The sequence below is a fragment of the Electrona antarctica genome, assembly GCF_951216825.1.
Source record: "Electrona antarctica genome assembly, chromosome: 4".
Lineage (NCBI taxonomy): Eukaryota > Metazoa > Chordata > Actinopteri > Myctophiformes > Myctophidae > Electrona > Electrona antarctica.
The window spans coordinates 59,496,901-59,506,900 of NC_136809.1; positions in this window are offsets into that span (position 1 = coordinate 59,496,901).

A 10,000-nucleotide genomic window follows, 5' to 3' on the forward strand; every position below is an offset into this window, starting at 1 on the left:
ATGCTTACGGCACCTGGTATTCCCAGGCAGTCTCCCATCCAAGTACTGACCAGGCCCTACCCTGCTTAGCTTCCGAGATCGGACGAGATCGGGCGTGTTCAGGGTGGTATGGCCGTAAGCGACAGCAGAAGTGGCCGGTACGGCTCATGTACAGTAGATGACAGTACATTTCTTTAACCATAGAAACATGGTTAAAACAATATGCGTCAGCCACATCTCTATTTATTACAAACAGGCCGTTTTTTTTTTCCATTCAACAAGGCGGAAGAAAGTGCACCGTTCCCGGCGGCACTGCAATGCCGGGTCGATGCGTGGAGTGAACGGAGCAAGCCCCTTTTTCAACTCCTGAGTCAAAAAATCCGTTTAATATTTAGTCCCCATATAGGGGACATATCAGATATTAAACTGATAAGAACAGATACTACACTTGATCTTAGCCAAAAGGCCGAGAAGCGATAACCCTCAAACTGACTGCTGTGAAGTCCGCTTCCTAGGCTAACGACATTCCCATCCGGTCTGATACCCACTTAGTCATCACCATATACCCACTTGGGCATTAGCATAACAATGACCTCTGTGACCTCTCTAAGGACCCATTGGTAGATGCTTACAGCACCGTGGAGTATGCAAGCTTGCAGATCTGCTATTTTCATAACATTTCAAAAATGACAAAAGTGGCCCATCCACATGCATGCTTGTAGGTAGCCATTTTCAACAACTTCCGTTGGTCGCAGAGGCTCGGGATTGCCACCGTTGGAAAGCTCGCACCTGAGATAGGGGGGGGGGGGGGGGGGGAGTGGAGGTGCATGGGCGTCGGTAGTGGGGGTGGGGTAGGCGTTGTTAAAATGTTTAAAAAGTGGAAAAACAGGGACGCTTTGGAGAAGCACAAGGGGGCGCTGCTGTGCAGCAAGCCCTCGGCCGTGCCCCGCCCACATTGGGGGCGTTGTTTTAAAATGTGGGTGTGGCCTATCAGAGCGTAGAACAACTCTGGTCTCTCTTCATGACGGATACAAAACTATATGTTGTGTTTGGCCCTACCTCTGGTAGGGGTTTATCAATTGTCTGGGGCCATTGTCACTTGCTCCGCGAGTGGGAATCGAACTCACAGCCTTCCGCATTAGAGTCAGTTGCATTGACCACTAGTCCATTGACCGCCCTCCACCCTGAACAGATCAGGATTCTATATAAAGGGATATTAGCTGGGAGCTTGAATGTTTAAACAGTACTGGTCGGGATCCTGTTAAAAACGGCATCGTCCCAGAGGTGGATTTGAACCACCAACCTCTTGGTTTACGGCCAAGCACACTAGTCCACTGGGCCAAACAGGCTGTTGAGTGTTGAAGCAAAAGTGTGTGCATTGCAAATGGATTTGGAGTCCCAGGGGCGCGGCCGCTGTGCGCCCGTAGCCAATGGTGAAGATTCCAGGGGGGTGCTTAAGAGTGGGTACCCGGGTTCGGATGGAGAGCCGGGTTGTGGGTTTAGCTGGCTTCGGGCCTGGCACCCCGGTGGGGGCCTGTTAAGGAAATTATGAGGTCCCATCATTGGTGATCAGCAGAGGCGAAGGCAACTTCACAAGGAGTCCGGCATATCGTCAATTCGTTCTTTATTCATCGTTCCCATCATCTCAGTACAGCAGAATGGTTTAACAGTCCAACAGCACTCTCCCACAGCTCTCCTCATCAATGACATCCAACCCCCTTTTATTTCCCAACCACACACCCCCAAATTGACAGTCAGTGACAGGTGTTTTATTCAAATACAACAGGACATGGACAGATAATAACAGGTGGTGTTACAGCATCTCCGTTCATGGTGTTGTTCATGGTGTTTGCTGACAGACAGGAACCTACTCTAAATGGGATAACAGAGATGCTATACAAAATGTTCATATAAGGATCTGCGCTAAAGATAAGGGTGACACACAAATAAGTATACCTTTGCTGACAGTATGGAGGAGTCAAGTCAGCTGTTAGATTGACAGGAAGACTGCTCTAAATGGGAGATAGTTGGAGGCAAGCAGGAAACAACTAATTTGAGAACACACCCAAGTAGGTAGAGGCAATAGTGACAGCTGTCAGGTGACAGCTGTCGGTCAGTCCGAATGCGTATTTGTGATAGTCCATCCTATTTGACTGAATGGAATACAATTATAGTTCTTATTGAATAGTAGAATTGGCATTCTAAAACTGCCACTACAATCCACCGCTTTATATATGAAAATTGATACCTTATTAATTTACATGGCCCAGGAGATTTTTAGAATGACAAATATTGATGATTAAAACTGTATGGCTAGATTCATGTTTGATGACAGTGGTCAGATAAAGAAGGTTTCGCTATTAAGAAATTTAAAAATTACTGGACACATCTAGAATCAAGAAAAACACATCTATAGTTAAATTAGAAGATAGTAAACACATCTAGTTAAATTTAGGAAGAAATTTAAGAAGATAGTAGAGCTTGTAGATCTGCTATTTATATATTTTTTTCTTTCCCTATACTATTTTTTAACTTTGTAATTCCACACTACAAAATACCTATAATAGTTAGTTTAAGAACCAAATGAACTGAAATGATTTAACTCAAATTAAAATAATTGAAATGGATTATATTAGGATAGAATTTAAACACTCAACAATTAAAATAATGTAATACTTTAAAACTTTAACCTGGTAAAACTTTAACATTAGGATATTCTCCATTGAACAAAACTATGGCCACTGTTAGTCCCCTCTCAGGCTGTTTTTCACACCCGAAAATAAATAAATAAATAGACTGATAATGACCACGTCCTGTATTTTAGGCTCTCTGCTACTTTTAACTCAGTTACACACAAACGCACAAATACCTTTCCTCCCCCCCCCCCTTCTGCCAGCTGGACAGAGAAAGAGAGAGAAAGGAAGGCTGTCAATCAGACATTTGTTTTTTTTCCAATATCGAATTAATTCAAATGAAACTGTTACTGATGTGACCAAGGTGAGGTCTCTTTGTCTTAATATTATCTCCATTCGTTCAACATTTTCTGTATTATATTACTTAAGTTAGCGTTCAACCAAAGAATATTTCATATTTATACCAGTGACTTTCTGATAAGGGACGTTCAACCCGAAACTGCTTTATATCATGTATTACTATACTGATAAAGGACGTTCAACCTTGAAGAGAAAGGAACTATTTAACTTTCGTAAGCTCACTAGATTCGATTTTTTTCAGATCTCACCCCGAAAATAAATCCTTTCTCTCTGTTTTCTATACTAAAGGCCTAGTGCTACCTAGTAAATACCAGAATTGACAGGAGATAAAATAATATTAGACGTTTAACCTTGTTAAACCCTCATAAATGATTGATTTCACACTATTGATTTTAACACCTTGAAACACTCACGATTTGAATAATTACTTAGATCCATGTTAATTTATTTGCAAAACTATAAATGTATTCCTTTTAACTAACCCACACATAGGCTGTACCAATGACCCCTCCCCCTCTTGCCATTTTGGGCACGGGGTGTTCAATGAGGAGTCCTTTTAGTACAGTATATGTGCGTGGAAATGAATTCCAATATCTTATCATCCTATTTTAGGATTTTCTAACATTGTTGTTCTTGCCTATACTTTTACAAATTTTAGATTGGAGTCTAGTTAGATTAAAATTTAGATTAGATTTTTAGTAGTTTATCAAAACTCTTGTAGTTCACTACTTGCACATGTAAGACTAAATAGATTAAATCACATAGGGTAAATTACAAACTAAAGATCTAGTTATTCTCAATTGTATTTACCAATTACAAACTAAAGATCTAGTTATTTTCAATTGTATTTACCCTGTCGTAGTTTGTTTTCTTTAGCCAAAATTGATTTGCTGGCCCGTCGTTGCTGTGCGCCGTAATACAGCCGCATGGTTCAGTGGACACCAACGTTTCATATGACCTGTCTGGCCGCAGTAATAGCACAAGTCGTTGACAGGAATGGTGTTGGCTGCGCTGGCTTCATCCTCTCCCATGTGGCGTGCGTGGTTTAGTTGCCGTCTTCTTCTGTCCTTCCTTTCCTGGAGTACAGCATCAACCCTGGCTCGGGTTTGTACTTGTCCTCTCACTGGTCGGCTGTGGTATGGTCCTGGGTTGCCAGGCTGGTTACGCCAGGCTTCCCACGGCGGTGGGTGTTGTCTTGGTCTTGGGGTAGGCTTGCTGATGTGGTCTAGCTGGAAGCCGCTCAGTTGATTGGTCATTTCTTTTCCTCTGTGTTTGGTCATTTGAAAGTCTGGTTCTGGCTGGTCTCTGTTGTGGTTGCGGTCGGCATAATAGTTGTTGTTTGGTAGGGACACTTGGAGTTGTGTGTCCCTTCCTTGGTCGTTGTAGTAGCTATCATCTTCATCGTTGACAGGAATGGTGGTTTCGGCGTAGTTGGCTTGGTCCGGGTGGTTGGTTGTGTTGGCGTGTAGTAGTAACGCCGCAGTTTGAAGTTCTTGTTCCAGGAGTGTCACACGTGATACTGCCTGGTCGATTAGCTTTTTCTGGTCCTCCAGTTGGAGTTGAAGAATCGCCTCCCTTTGCTGTGCGTCGCTCATTTCTTGTCGAAGTTTCTTTCGGCTCTGCCTTGCCCCCATCTTTAAAATCGTCGGGTTTTTTTTCGGCCCTGCGTCACTGCGTCCTTTGTTAATGACCCGTCTGGCCAACGCTGATCCAAATACAAGGTTTGGATTTGAAATCCAATGGGGTTTTCCCGCGCAGGTTCGAACCCTGCTCACAGCGCCATTTGTTAAGGAAATTATGAGGTCCCATCATTGGTGATCAGCAGAGGCGAAGGCAACTTCACAAGGAGTCCGGCATATCGTCAATTCGTTCTTTATTCATCGTTCCCATCATCTCAGTACAGCAGAATGGTTTAACAGTCCAACAGCACTCTCCCACAGCTCTCCTCATCAATGACATCCAACCCCCTTTTATTTCCCAACCACACACCCCCAAATTGACAGTCAGTGACAGGTGTTTTATTCAAATACAACAGGACATGGACAGATAATAACAGGTGGTGTTACAGCATCTCCGTTCATGGTGTTGTTCATGGTGTTTGCTGACAGACAGGAACCTACTCTAAATGGGATAACAGAGATGCTATACAAAATGTTCATATAAGGATCTGCGCTAAAGATAAGGGTGACACACAAATAAGTATACCTTTGCTGACAGTATGGAGGAGTCAAGTCAGCTGTTAGATTGACAGGAAGACTGCTCTAAATGGGAGATAGTTGGAGGCAAGCAGGAAACAACTAATTTGAGAACACACCCAAGTAGGTAGAGGCAATAGTGACAGCTGTCAGGTGACAGCTGTCGGTCAGTCCGAATGCGTATTTGTGATAGTCCATCCTATTTGACTGAATGGAATACAATTATAGTTCTTATTGAATAGTAGAATTGGCATTCTAAAACTGCCACTACAGGCCCAAGGCTCCCTGGGTCCGCGTGGAGAGCCGGGCAAACCGGCTTTCTGCTGTCCACACTTAGAAGATTTTTACACTCGTACCCCGGAAGTCACGTTAGAGGCTGGCCCATGCCACCCCCTCCCCCGTGGGTTACCCGGGTCCGGGTGGAGAGCCGGGTTCCCACTTTAGCCGAGTTCTGAGTGGGCACCCCGGCAGGGTGACAAGGCTCCCAGGGGCCGCGTGGAGAGCCGGGCAAAACGCCACATTGTGTGTCTTTCACGCTTTTCATGCTTTTCCACGCTTTGAAGATCTTTCACTTGCACTCCGGAATTCATGTACTCCTTCCGTCCCCCTCCCCCTCGGCCGCACCCCCGCCAACAAGTTCGTGCTGCACATGATCTGGTGTTTTGTCATTCAGTCTGCCGACATGAAAAAGCTTACAGCACCTGGTATTCCCAGGCAGTCTCCCATCCAAGTACTGACCAGGCCCTACCCTGCTTAGCTTCCGAGATCGGACGAGATCGGGCGTGTTCAGGGTGGTATGGCCGTAAGCGACAGCAGAGGAGGCCGGCACGGCTCATGTACACAGCAGATGGCTTTGGCCAATGGCTTTCATGAAAAAGCTTACGGCACCTGGTATTCCCAGGCAGTCTCCCATCCAAGTACTGACCAGGCCCTACCCTGCTTAGCTTCCGAGATCGGACGAGATCGGGCGTGTTCAGGGTGGTATGGCCGTAAGCGACAGCAGAGGAGGCCGGCACGGCTCATGTACACAGCAGATGGCTTTGGCCAATGGCTTTCATGAAAAAGCTTACGGCACCTGGTATTCCCAGGCAGTCTCCCATCCAAGTACTGACCAGGCCCTACCCTGCTTAGCTTCCGAGATCGGACGAGATCGGGCGTGTTCAGGGTGGTATGGCCGTAAGCGACAGCTGAGAAGGCCGGCACGGCTCATGTACACAGCAGATGGCTTTGGCCAATGCCTTTCATGAAAAGGCTTACGGCACCTGGTATTCCCAGGCAGTCTCCCATCCAAGTACTGACCAGGCCCTACCCTGCTTAGCTTCCGAGATCGGACGAGATCGGGCGTGTTCAGGGTGGTATGGCCGTAAGCGACAGCAGAGGTGGCCGGCACGGCTCATGTACACAGCAGATGGCTTTGGCCAATGCCTTTCATGAAAAAGCTTACGGCACCTGGTATTCCCAGGCAGTCTCCCATCCAAGTACTGACCAGGCCCTACCCTGCTTAGCTTCCGAGATCGGACGAGATCGGGCGTGTTCAGGGTGGTATGGCCGTAAGCGACAGCAGAGGTGGCCGGCACGGCTCATGTACACAGCAGATGGCTTTGGCCAATGCCTTTCATGAAAATGCTTACGGCACCTGGTATTCCCAGGCAGTCTCCCATCCAAGTACTGACCAGGCCCTACCCTGCTTAGCTTCCGAGATCGGACGAGATCGGGCGTGTTCAGGGTGGTATGGCCGTAAGCGACAGCAGAAGTGGCCGGTACGGCTCATGTACAGTAGATGACAGTACATTTCTTTAACCATAGAAACATGGTTAAAACAATATGCGTCAGCCACATCTCTATTTATTACAAACAGGCCGTTTTTTTTTTCCATTCAACAAGGCGGAAGAAAGTGCACCGTTCCCGGCGGCACTGCAATGCCGGGTCGATGCGTGGAGTGAACGGAGCAAGCCCCTTTTTCAACTCCTGAGTCAAAAAATCCGTTTAATATTTAGTCCCCATATAGGGGACATATCAGATATTAAACTGATAAGAACAGATACTACACTTGATCTTAGCCAAAAGGCCGAGAAGCGATAACCCTCAAACTGACTGCTGTGAAGTCCGCTTCCTAGGCTAACGACATTCCCATCCGGTCTGATACCCACTTAGTCATCACCATATACCCACTTGGGCATTAGCATAACAATGACCTCTGTGACCTCTCTAAGGACCCATTGGTAGATGCTTACAGCACCGTGGAGTATGCAAGCTTGCAGATCTGCTATTTTCATAACATTTCAAAAATGACAAAAGTGGCCCATCCACATGCATGCTTGTAGGTAGCCATTTTCAACAACTTCCGTTGGTCGCAGAGGCTCGGGATTGCCACCGTTGGAAAGCTCGCACCTGAGATAGGGGGGGGGGGGGGGGGGGGAGTGGAGGTGCATGGGCGTCGGTAGTGGGGGTGGGGTAGGCGTTGTTAAAATGTTTAAAAAGTGGAAAAACAGGGACGCTTTGGAGAAGCACAAGGGGGCGCTGCTGTGCAGCAAGCCCTCGGCCGTGCCCCGCCCACATTGGGGGCGTTGTTTTAAAATGTGGGTGTGGCCTATCAGAGCGTAGAACAACTCTGGTCTCTCTTCATGACGGATACAAAACTATATGTTGTGTTTGGCCCTACCTCTGGTAGGGGTTTATCAATTGTCTGGGGCCATTGTCACTTGCTCCGCGAGTGGGAATCGAACTCACAGCCTTCCGCATTAGAGTCAGTTGCATTGACCACTAGTCCATTGACCGCCCTCCACCCTGAACAGATCAGGATTCTATATAAAGGGATATTAGCTGGGAGCTTGAATGTTTAAACAGTACTGGTCGGGATCCTGTTAAAAACGGCATCGTCCCAGAGGTGGATTTGAACCACCAACCTCTTGGTTTACGGCCAAGCACACTAGTCCACTGGGCCAAACAGGCTGTTGAGTGTTGAAGCAAAAGTGTGTGCATTGCAAATGGATTTGGAGTCCCAGGGGCGCGGCCGCTGTGCGCCCGTAGCCAATGGTGAAGATTCCAGGGGGGTGCTTAAGAGTGGGTACCCGGGTTCGGATGGAGAGCCGGGTTGTGGGTTTAGCTGGCTTCGGGCCTGGCACCCCGGTGGGGGCCCAAGGCTCCCTGGGTCCGCGTGGAGAGCCGGGCAAACCGGCTTTCTGCTGTCCACACTTAGAAGATTTTTACACTCGTACCCCGGAAGTCACGTTAGAGGCTGGCCCATGCCACCCCCTCCCCCGTGGGTTACCCGGGTCCGGGTGGAGAGCCGGGTTCCCACTTTAGCCGAGTTCTGAGTGGGCACCCCGGCAGGGTGACAAGGCTCCCAGGGGCCGCGTGGAGAGCCGGGCAAAACGCCACATTGTGTGTCTTTCACGCTTTTCATGCTTTTCCACGCTTTGAAGATCTTTCACTTGCACTCCGGAATTCATGTACTCCTTCCGTCCCCCTCCCCCTCGGCCGCACCCCCGCCAACAAGTTCGTGCTGCACATGATCTGGTGTTTTGTCATTCAGTCTGCCGACATGAAAAAGCTTACAGCACCTGGTATTCCCAGGCAGTCTCCCATCCAAGTACTGACCAGGCCCTACCCTGCTTAGCTTCCGAGATCGGACGAGATCGGGCGTGTTCAGGGTGGTATGGCCGTAAGCGACAGCAGAGGAGGCCGGCACGGCTCATGTACACAGCAGATGGCTTTGGCCAATGGCTTTCATGAAAAAGCTTACGGCACCTGGTATTCCCAGGCAGTCTCCCATCCAAGTACTGACCAGGCCCTACCCTGCTTAGCTTCCGAGATCGGACGAGATCGGGCGTGTTCAGGGTGGTATGGCCGTAAGCGACAGCAGAGGAGGCCGGCACGGCTCATGTACACAGCAGATGGCTTTGGCCAATGGCTTTCATGAAAAAGCTTACGGCACCTGGTATTCCCAGGCAGTCTCCCATCCAAGTACTGACCAGGCCCTACCCTGCTTAGCTTCCGAGATCGGACGAGATCGGGCGTGTTCAGGGTGGTATGGCCGTAAGCGACAGCTGAGAAGGCCGGCACGGCTCATGTACACAGCAGATGGCTTTGGCCAATGCCTTTCATGAAAAGGCTTACGGCACCTGGTATTCCCAGGCAGTCTCCCATCCAAGTACTGACCAGGCCCTACCCTGCTTAGCTTCCGAGATCGGACGAGATCGGGCGTGTTCAGGGTGGTATGGCCGTAAGCGACAGCAGAGGTGGCCGGCACGGCTCATGTACACAGCAGATGGCTTTGGCCAATGCCTTTCATGAAAAAGCTTACGGCACCTGGTATTCCCAGGCAGTCTCCCATCCAAGTACTGACCAGGCCCTACCCTGCTTAGCTTCCGAGATCGGACGAGATCGGGCGTGTTCAGGGTGGTATGGCCGTAAGCGACAGCAGAGGTGGCCGGCACGGCTCATGTACACAGCAGATGGCTTTGGCCAATGCCTTTCATGAAAATGCTTACGGCACCTGGTATTCCCAGGCAGTCTCCCATCCAAGTACTGACCAGGCCCTACCCTGCTTAGCTTCCGAGATCGGACGAGATCGGGCGTGTTCAGGGTGGTATGGCCGTAAGCGACAGCAGAAGTGGCCGGTACGGCTCATGTACAGTAGATGACAGTACATTTCTTTAACCATAGAAACATGGTTAAAACAATATGCGTCAGCCACATCTCTATTTATTACAAACAGGCCGTTTTTTTTTTCCATTCAACAAGGCGGAAGAAAGTGCACCGTTCCCGGCGGCACTGCAATGCCGGGTCGATGCGTGGAGTGAACGGAGCAAGCCCCTTTTTCAACTCCTG